The following is a 9,917-nucleotide window of genomic DNA, read 5'->3' on the forward strand; positions in this document are numbered from 1 at the left end:
CATGGGGATACAGGCTGGCTTCTCCCACCAGCAGGATGCAAGGAGGGGCTTTGGCCGAGGAGAGGGACGTAGTGGGTGCAGCCTGGAGCACCCAAGCTGGCTCAGGGCTGGCTGCGTGCAGTGTCCATGGGTGGATGAAGCCTGCCCGCCTCCCTGGTGCCCCTCAAGCTGACACAGTGGGCGATGCTGTCTGTGTTTGTTTGCTTTGAGAAAAGGAGTGAAACCAGATCCAGCTGTGCTGCTGTTTGCGGCGAGGCCCCGACACAAACACAGAGGACATGGTAAACAGAGGCAGGGGGCCAGCACTCACTGGAGAGACCATGTCCCTCCTGCGAGTGCTTCGGCCACAGGGAAGCATCCCCATACTGCTTCCCAGGGCATCCATCTCTGCCCCTCCTAGTCCCACCTGCAGCCCTTCTTGGAGAATCCCATTTGCTGGCGATTTTGTAGCATTGCCATGTGATGTGCCAGGTACCAACATGGGCATGGGGACCAGGCTGGTGGTGTGACCCTGGAGAGGTCCCTAGACTCTCCCACTGCTTCAGCCAACGTGACTGGCAGAGGGTCCCCGTGAGGAGGTCGGTGACATCTTAAAAGCTGCTGCAACACTAGCCGGTGGCTTGGGAACACCCATATGCTCTGCTGGGCTCTGGGGAGGGCAGCCAGGGCCAGCAGGCTCCAAGTATTGATCATGGCTGGGATGCTCACAGAACATCTTCCGAGCCCTGCCATCGCGGAGAGCCATGGCCAGATGTCACCTCTTTTAAACACCCCGCGGGTGGAAAGAAGCGGCGCCTGCTCCTCGGAGCCCAAGTAACCCCAATCACCCCCTGTGTCTGTCGTCACCTGTGGGTGACAGAGCCACTCATTGCCACGGCAGACTGGGCTTATCCTGTGTGACTGTGAATCACCCCTGCATGGGGGTGACACCCTTTCTCCCCTGTGAATACAGGCTAGCTAATGGGGCTTGGGATCCTTCGTGGTAATCCCAAGCAATGATTTACATTTAATTAGCCAAATGAATATGAAAATAGACTCTGCCCAAGAGCCTACTAATAACTTTCTGTGTTAATGGCTTGGGCTAATACAACTCCTCCCTGGCAGATCACCGTGCCATGCGGTGGGGAATGAAAGCCTGGCCAGGCTGCTGGGGCGGGGGGGAAGCGGGGGCCGACAGAGCGGGGCAGGGGGGTCTGCCACCGAGGGGTCTGCAGCCACAGCCTCTTCCCTGTTTTTCAATGGGTGCTGCAGGCCTGACATGATCAAGTCTCTAAAATACGTAGGTATAGCCTAACCACACTGAGATGGCTCAGTGGTGGCTTTCTTGGTCCTGAATTTGGTGGTGGTGTTGGTTAGCAAGGTCTAAATCTGAATAAGCAGGTGTTTTGTTATCAAGGCCAACCATACGAGAGGAAGGAGTCAGAGGGCTCAAACAGCAAAAAATAGCCCCTGTGCAGAGCCAGCCTGGGAGCAAACTGCGTCGCATTGCATCTGACACCTGTGAGCTTGGTAAGGGCTCGGCTTTGAAATCCCCCAGCGCTTCCCCTCTCTGGGCCCTTCAGCAGATGAGGAAGCATCTCTGTAAGGCTGCTGGTCATCAGAAAGGAATCAATTGGTACCTGCAAGGCACAGGAGGGATCCTGCCCTGAAAGAGCAAAGCTCCCAGGCCAACCTGGAAACAGGCACATCGCAAGAGGCAGCCCTGGGTGTAGGCGAAAAAGGGCATTTAGAATCAGCTGTTACCAAGGAATTAAAATAACATTCAGTTTGTTAAGTAATTAATGTTAATTAATTGTTATTTAACTAATTAATTTTAATCAAGGCAGGATGTTGCTCTTTTTTTTTTTTTAATTATTTTTAAAATAGCCTCTGCACCCCGGGCTAGTCTGCTCCCAGGGCATCGCAGGGCTGGCCCGATGAACCTGCAGGCTCACGTGATGGACGTGACCTAAGCACCGGCTTTGATGGCTTTGCACTAAATCGCAAATGCATGGGAATGTTAGAGCGTGCCTGATTTTCCTGTGTGTTTGGTTTCTTAACCTGTCTGAACCCCATTAAACCTGACTGAGGCTAATACGGGGCGGATCCACTCAAAATCTCTTACAGTGGCCTGGGGTCTCCCCAGTCAGTCTCGTCTCTGATTTCTTGCTGTCCAGGAGCCCCCCAGCATCTGTAATTGAATGTAAGGGCTTCTGTCCAGGGGAGCAGCGCTGCATTAATCACTGCAACCTGGAGGACCCAGGCCAATAGATCTTCCCAGCACATAAAATAACTCATGTTAATCATCACTTGTGATTTATCCTCTTCTCTGTCTCGTACATGAATTATTCAGGGTGGTGCTGGGGGAAGCCAGGGCAAGGAAAGCCGGGAGAAAGTCCCATGGCTGGTGCAGGCAGCCCTGCTCCCCGGGCTGGAAGGGCAGAGTGGGATACAGTGGGGCTCTTCCTCCAGCCCTGGGCACATCCAGGCTGCAGGAGGTGCTTGGCCAGGGTCCCTCACTCTCACAGGGACCGCTGGAAATTAATTGCACGCTCAACAGCCATGTGTTGAACTCTCCCGAGCATCTCCACCTGGGCTTCTCGGGACAGGCTCTCCACCCATCCGTCTTCCTGCTGGCTGCAGGGCTGTGTCCATCATTGGCGCCACATTTGTTTTGCTGTGGGTATTTTTCTTTAGCCCCAATTACGCTCAGGCTTACACCAAAACAAACAAGCCCTGGGACGTGGAGGTACCTGGCTGGCTCAGACAGGCTGGTGCCACGGCTGGCCCCGGGGCTGATAAAGGACCCGCAGTGTCGCTGCGCTGGAGTCTGGGCTTGCAAAATGTGACATGGTTTCTCTTGACAATTAATCACTGGGGAGCGGGCGGCATCAATTAAGGGGTAATTGGCCTCATTTTAGGTGTGGATTTCCAGGCTGGGCTCCTTTTGGCCCTCTCTGCTGCAGAGATGGGTATCCCCATGGCAGTGCCTGGATGCAAAGCCTGGAGGGAGCTGGTGGATGGAGGTGTGGGTTCATCCCCCAGGAATGGCAGCCGAGGGGGTTATTTCCCAGGGCAAGCGGGGATATTAGCAGCAAACCCCGAGGTGGGGAATGTGGACCCAGCAGGGGTGGCACCTGGTGTCCAGCCCAAGCCAGGGGGCGTTTTGGGGCCTGGATGCTTTCAGGGGTTCAGTTCCCTGCATGGCCCCATGTGGGGGCAGAACCAAGGGCCGCTGGCTATGGATTTAGGAGTGAATTGAGGTGCTTCTAATGCCAGGAAATGCCAGTATTTCTGGTCAATGCTTGCTTTAGGAAAGGCAGCAGTGAGGTGGCTGCTTGCAACATTTACTGGGGAAACTGAGGCACTGAAGCAGCTTTCCTAAGACCGAAAAAGCCCTGATGAAATGCGGCTCTCCCAGCCACACTGCATGGCCTGGAGCGGTGGGCAGCTCCCGGGGCATCCCCAGCGCTCTCCAGTGGAGCAGATGGGTTGAAGGACAGAGATGCATGTTTGCCTGCCCTCGGTGAGAGCCCTTCCCTCCGGCCACGGGCCACATCCCGCTGCAGTGTGGCTGCCTGGCGTCTCCGGTGTGTGCCGCTGATCCGGGAGCTCCGAAACAGTTCAGCAGAGGAGTACAGGATGGGAGAGTAATTTGATGCTCTGAGTGTCCAGAAGAGATCCTGCTAGAAATACCCATCTGACACGCTGCTTGAGATAAAGCAGGGGAGGCGGCTTTACTTTAGCTTATCGGACACATTTCCTCCAGAGAGATCTCCATCAGCTCGGGGAGGAAACTACTGAATTTTTTTGTTTTGGTGGCTTTTTTCCTTTTGAAATTTTTCAAGCTGGCTGGAGAAAAAAATATTTCATTGTGTCCTTTTATTTTGTTGGTGAGAAAGTTTTAAATTGGAAAGTTTTGTCTCTGTTTTCTTTTAGTACCAGAAATAGAAGATATTAATATTTTTGTTTTCCACAATTGAGATGAAGTAAAAAATACTGCCTGGAGAATGAGGTGGAAGAGAAATTTTTAAGTTGAAGAAGAACAAATGACATGCTTGGAAAGCTGTATTTTTCATAATTATCCAATGGAGACAAAGCGAAGCACAAGCACAATGTGGGAATTTCCCCCGCTACTTCAAAGCTGATTTAATGAAATTCCACTTTTCAGGGAAAGAAGCAGCTCATCGGACAGCATTTGCAGACATCCCCATCCCTGGGAGTTGACCCCCTGCCTCCCGCCCAGACTCCGCACGTGCTGGGGAGGTGCAAAAGGACACTGCAAGTGCCCTCACCCCGTGAAGACCTGCGGGGGCTTTGCTTGGCCTTGCCTGCCATGCAAACTGCTTCACTCCCTGTGCCTGGTGTCACCAGTCCTTGCTAGGCAGGTTTTGGGGTTTCAGCGCCTCCCAGCTCCCCCAGTCCCATTGCTGCAGGAGAGAAGTGGCTACCAGCCTGGCCCTCTTCCCCAGGGCCACATCTGAGCACCAGGGCTTTCAGGAGGGACCTTCCCTCCAGAGCATCTCCTTCTGGGGAGGTGGGGACGCCCATCTCCCCCACCTTCCAGCACCCCCCTGCCCCTCGCCAGCCCCAGATGTACACGCAGTGGGGCACGTGAGCGGGACGCTGCGGTGCCAGGCAGGATGGCTGCTTGCCTGGCACAAGCCCAGGGAGCTGTCATCTCACCGCCGCCGTGCTGCTAAGCATCAGGCATTCAGCACCAGTGCCCCAAAACCCACCAGCAGCTTCAGGGGAGCCACCTTGCAAGCTGCAAGCCTGAGCAAATACATCACAGTGCACCAGTGTCTCATAAAAACTTCTGCAAGGCTGGGAGCCCATTAAGTACCAGTTTTGGTACAGCAGCAGGCAGGGACCAGACCCTGGGGGGCATAGCCACCCCTCAGGAGCTGGGAGTCCCTTCACCCATTTGACCTTCCAGCTCCTTTTATCATGGTTTCTGAAAACTGTTACCACTTGCTAGCATTTTGCAGGTGCCTCTTTGCACCCTTGGCAGGGAAATGCAGCCCTGGGACGATGCCCTCCCCACTGATGAGCCACTTTCATTCATTTTCCTTATTTTTTTTTCCCCCAAATCCCTGCTCTGTTTCAGTGAGGAGAGGCTTCTCCAGCCTCCCAGGTTTTCTGCTCTCATTTTCAGCTCCATGTTAACCCGCCCCGGCCATTGCTGAACATGAGGTTGGAGTTTGCTGGCAGTCATGGGGCATTTCCCCATAGTCCCGGCACTCCAGACCATGATGGCCTCAGAGGCTCCTATGTGCAACAGGCAGGGAAAACAGGCACAGCAGCCTGGAGGGAGGCATCAGCAGGAGAAACAGCCACTGCTGCAGCGTGGGCAGGGCTGGGATGCGCTGGACCACACCGGTAAGCTGAGCCCCTTGCCAGCCTGGCAGCAGCACTAGGTGCTTGGAAAGCGAAGTTTCCAGGCTGACATTGACCTTCGGTGCCTGGCAGAGCTGGGTGTGTGGCCGGGGCAGGCAGCACGTTAGGTAGCTGATTGGGGTGGTGATGGATGGGCAAGGTGTTTGGGGCTCATTAATTTCCTGGCAGGGATTGGCTTGTCACATCCTATAATGCAATCAAAGTGGGAGCACGTCTCACACGGGGAATACAGTGAGCGCTCAACCAGGAGGCAGAGCACCACCTTGCACCACCCTCCAGCTGATAAAAACTCCCCACCACGCTGAGAGTTTAATCCTGCTAAATGCTGAGCACCTGGGGCATGGCTCAGCATAGGGCATGGTTATAGGGCATGGCCCTATAACCCTCAGCAGGGGCACTGCTCCTATTTGGCTGATTCCTGGAGGCTGCTGGGGAAAGGTGGCTGTGCAGGGGATGCTAGAGCTCAGCTTCGTGCTGCCTTGAAACCTCACTATCCCTGGGGTGCAGGTCTCCTAGGAAGCCTCTGCCCTGAAGCATGGAAGCCTGGGTGGGCTGGACCACAGCTTCCCTCCCCGGAGCTCAGCTGTAGCCAGGTTTGGGGCTTGCCTGGATCCCTGGAGCAGAGGCTTGGTTGTTTGCTGGGATCTCCCTGGCCCAGACGTACGCTGGGCACAGCCAGGCTCCCCAGAGTGTGCGCTGGGTTACAGCCGGCGCTGCCGCAGCCAGAGGATGCTGTGGGACAGGGCTGCGGTGGGGGTCAGGATGGATGAGCTCATGCTCCCTCCCAGCCTGAAACTCCCCAAATCCCCAACCTCCTCCCCAAGAAGCTGCTGCTTCCCGTCCTCTGAAGGAATAGGAGAGCACGGAAACAAAAAGATTGGGGAGGGGGGAAGCCCCTGTGGTGACAAACATGAGCAGCATGGCTCTGAGCCAGGGCACTGCTCACCCACCCTGGGGACAAGCTCGGGGTGGGGAGGGGACGCATGGCCCTTCTGGCCAGGCCTGCGGAGGGGGGAGGCCAGTTTTTCCGGCTGCAGCATTGTTCTACGGGACCTGAATAAACAGCCAGCCTGGGGCACCCAGGCAAAGGGCACGTTTCCCTCCCAGAAAAGGAAGGTTTCCCTTCAAGGAAACCCCTTTTGCGTCTGCCTTCGTCTGATCCTTGGAACCCACCTCTGCGTCTTGCAGCAGCACTGCGGGTCCCTTGCTGCTGGGAGAGGGTGGGATGGGGCTGTCCCCAGCTCCTGCACAGACATCTGGTGCCTGGTCTCCTCTGAGAGTCGGGATCCCTCATCTGCTTCTTCAGAGCCCAAACCCTGCACAAGTGTGGGTGTGCTTGAGAAGCACTTTGATTTACTCTTTTATTATGAATATTATCCAATGGGAATAGTTTGATAAGTATTTTGTTATTAACACTGCTTGTTTGCTGCTATTGAGTGCTTTGGTTTGATGTTACTTACAGACAAACGGGGGGCCGAGGGCAGGCTCAGCTGCCCCATAGCCAGCTGTAGCATCCCAAACAAGGTGGGTGGTGGCTGTCCCCAGGTGGGACAGAAGTGGGAAAATGCCACTCTCAGGGCTCACGCAAGTGGTGAAGGTTTGAAACCTGCTGGGTTTGGGGCTGGCCCTGGTTGGGGGACTGTGGCTGCCCTACGGAGCTGCACCTCCCTGATTTTGGGAGACTTTCTGTCTCTGAGCCCGCCCATCAGCTACCCCTAGGGGCTCCAGGGCTCGGCTGGAACCCACCAGGCTCTCATGTCCTGGGGATGCTCTAACAGCTGATGGGGCGCTGGGCAGGGGGGAGTCATCTGCTTGCGTTGGGCACAGAACCTGGGGCTGGCGTGTTCCCCTGCTCAGCACCAGGCTCTGGCTTTGCCTGCTGAGCCTCTTGCCGATGCAGCAGCATCCGATGGGCCCAGGTCACTCTGGGAGGATGATGGCATAAGGATGCTGCAATGTCCAGGTATGATGCTGTTCCACAGGGCAGCGAAGGACTTTGCAACCAGCTCCAAAAGCACCAACCAGCAGGACCTGCCAGGCGATGTCAGGGATATAATTTCCCCTACCATTCACAACTTTTAACCTGAGCATGTCAGTTCTTGGAAGCCTCTGCATCCCTAATTTTTCTCTGTGCTGAATCAGACCTTGCCCCTGGATAGGAAAGAGCTGCTGCCTGCCCAGCCTGCTTCACCAGGCTGCACTGGTATCGCCTGGAGAATGTGATGCTCTTCTCCCCATTCCAGGAGTTGGGGAGCATGGGCTCCTAGCCAGGGAGCAGGTTAGCAGCCCACTTTGTGTCTGTTATCCAAAGCACTGAAAGGCCTGCAGATGAACTAAGTGAGGGACTAAGTAAATAAAGGATTGACCTTCCACCCTAGGGGCCAGAGGGCAGCTACAAACTAGTGCTAATGTGAAATAGAGAGGCAAACTTTGCAGACTCTGGAGGAATTTGCCCTGGAAGCATCAAAGAAAGCAAAGGACTCGTGTGTCACCCTGTTTGCATCAACATGGGGGTGATGGCCCTGCCACCCAGAGGATCGAGCTCTGGCCAGCAGCTCTGGGAGGGACACCCTCAGCTCAAGGGCCAAAGCAGGAAAGGGCTACAGGGAAATCCCAGACTCAGAGGCCTGGAGCTACTCGCACTTTCAGCGTGGTGCCTGGTGGGAGGCTTGGCACAAGTTGCTGTGTTTCCCACAAGTGTCCTGCAAAGTCATGGTGGGGCTGCTGCGTGCCCTGCAGATGGATGGACCTGGGAGTTCACCTTGTGTGTTCTGGGAGCGGGGACCGCTGGAAAAGCTTGGGCTATGCAGCACAGAGTTTTCAAGGGACTTTCTAAAAAGGGGCCACATCTAAATGTCTCAGGATGGGCAACCAACATGCCCAGTTACTTTCGACCACACACAACTGGGCACATGGCTGACAGTCATACAATAGAGGCAGAAGACCACGAGGGATGGACGGGTCAATAGGAGGTGGCAGATGGACACGGCCACTGGAGAGAGGGAAAAGCAAGCAGATAAAGGTTGGGGGGCTGGAGATCAGCAGAGGAGAGCTAAAAATATGGAGGTATTTTGTTCTGACTGAGGGAAGCTGGACCGAGGGATAGTTTTTGTTGTTGCTTTTCTTGGTCCTGTGTTGGCTAGGGAGAGAGGCGCAGCTCTGCCCATTATAGCTGGGGACCTGTGAGCACTTCGGATGAGCCCACAGGACCCCAAATGCTGGGTAGTGCATGGCTGATAGCCAGGCAGTAATTCAGTCACAGGATCATGGTAATGTGCACAAACCTCACCAGGCCCTGTTGCGTTACGAAGTGCTGTGAGTGATTTACACCCTGTTAGCAGCTAACAGATCTGCGTGTTACCTACAGCACAACCTGACCCTCTGGGCTACTTAGGGCCCCACTTGCCGTTTTGGTTGATCCCTGGGAATGGCTCTTCCAATGCCACAGTACCGCGCTTGCCTTCCCCCTGGTGCCAAAAAAAAAAAAAAAAAAAAAAAAAAACCCCAATCCCCCAAAGCACCCTGTTAAGAACTCCCACATCTCATTGAGCTGTTATTAATAGGGGGATTGTCTGGTGTCACAGCACAGGCATAAAATACATTAACATTATCACATAATCTTATTTAGCAAACACTTGTGTCGCTTCGCCCTTGGTAATTGCATTTGGGAGATGCAATATTTATGAAAGGGGAGAAGGAAATGTCTTGGCTCATCTCCTCGGAGCAGTAAAAGTCCGGGGAGGGGAGAAGATGCTGGGGGGATTGTGGGAGCCTGGGAAGGGGATGCCAGAGCTGCCGCCTCTCTCACAGTGAGTTTGGTGTTTGATGGGACTCTCTCTAAGCTTGGGTTTTGCCACTGAGCCGCTCCTGAAACTGGTAGGGAGGTATGGACCCGGGTTTTGCAAAGGGCTCTTCTTCCTACCCTACGCGGCATGAGACCCCAGGGCGGTCCGGGCACCTCTCTGCAAATACCCCTGCGAGCTCGCTCCCTGCTTTGCCATAGCTCCTGCTCCTAATGGCACCCACCGGGCCCTCTGCTGGGTGCTGCCCGCTGATGGGTTGGGAGCTCTCCTAGGACTGCAATGCGCCCGCCCCATAGCTGGCTGAGTTTTATCCTGGACACGGCATCCCCGACGCTGCGAGCTCAGATCTGGGTGTGCACCTTTCCCTCGCCCGCCTCGCCCCCAAGCCCCGGCTCCTGCCACTTCCAATTTTGGGGGAGGTTTGCAGCAGGGTACGAGCTGCTGGAAGTTGTCCCTGTTTCTCAGGGCACGCTCAGAGCTCGGCTGCAGCAGCGATACGGAGCGAGGTGCCTTGGAAGGTTATTTTAGCACGGACTCGGACAGCGCTATTCCCTCGGAGCCTTCAAGCAGTTCCCCCCAGAAATTAAAGCTCATTTCCACCCCACCTGCAACCACCCACGGCCCGTCGTGCCCCCCCGTGTCCGTGGGTGACCTCGACCAGCCAGCGAGGCACTGGGGGCTCCGCGGGGGTCCCGGAGCGTGGCGGCGGGGGCAGCGGCACAAACCAGCGACTTT

The 9,917-nt window shown here is 55.3% G+C and overlaps 1 protein-coding gene across 1 annotated transcript in view; it reads left to right on the top strand.

The window, feature by feature from the left end:
- The window catches only part of LOC104125611 (T cell leukemia homeobox 1), a 28,997-nt gene that overhangs the window by 886 nt on the left and 18,194 nt on the right, over nt 1-9,917 (top strand). The gene's annotated exons all lie outside the window — the stretch shown is intronic.

Source organism: Egretta garzetta, unplaced genomic scaffold (assembly GCF_000687185.1).
Source record: "Egretta garzetta isolate BGI_Z169 unplaced genomic scaffold, ASM68718v1 scaffold135, whole genome shotgun sequence".
Taxonomy (NCBI): Eukaryota; Metazoa; Chordata; class Aves; order Pelecaniformes; family Ardeidae; genus Egretta; species Egretta garzetta.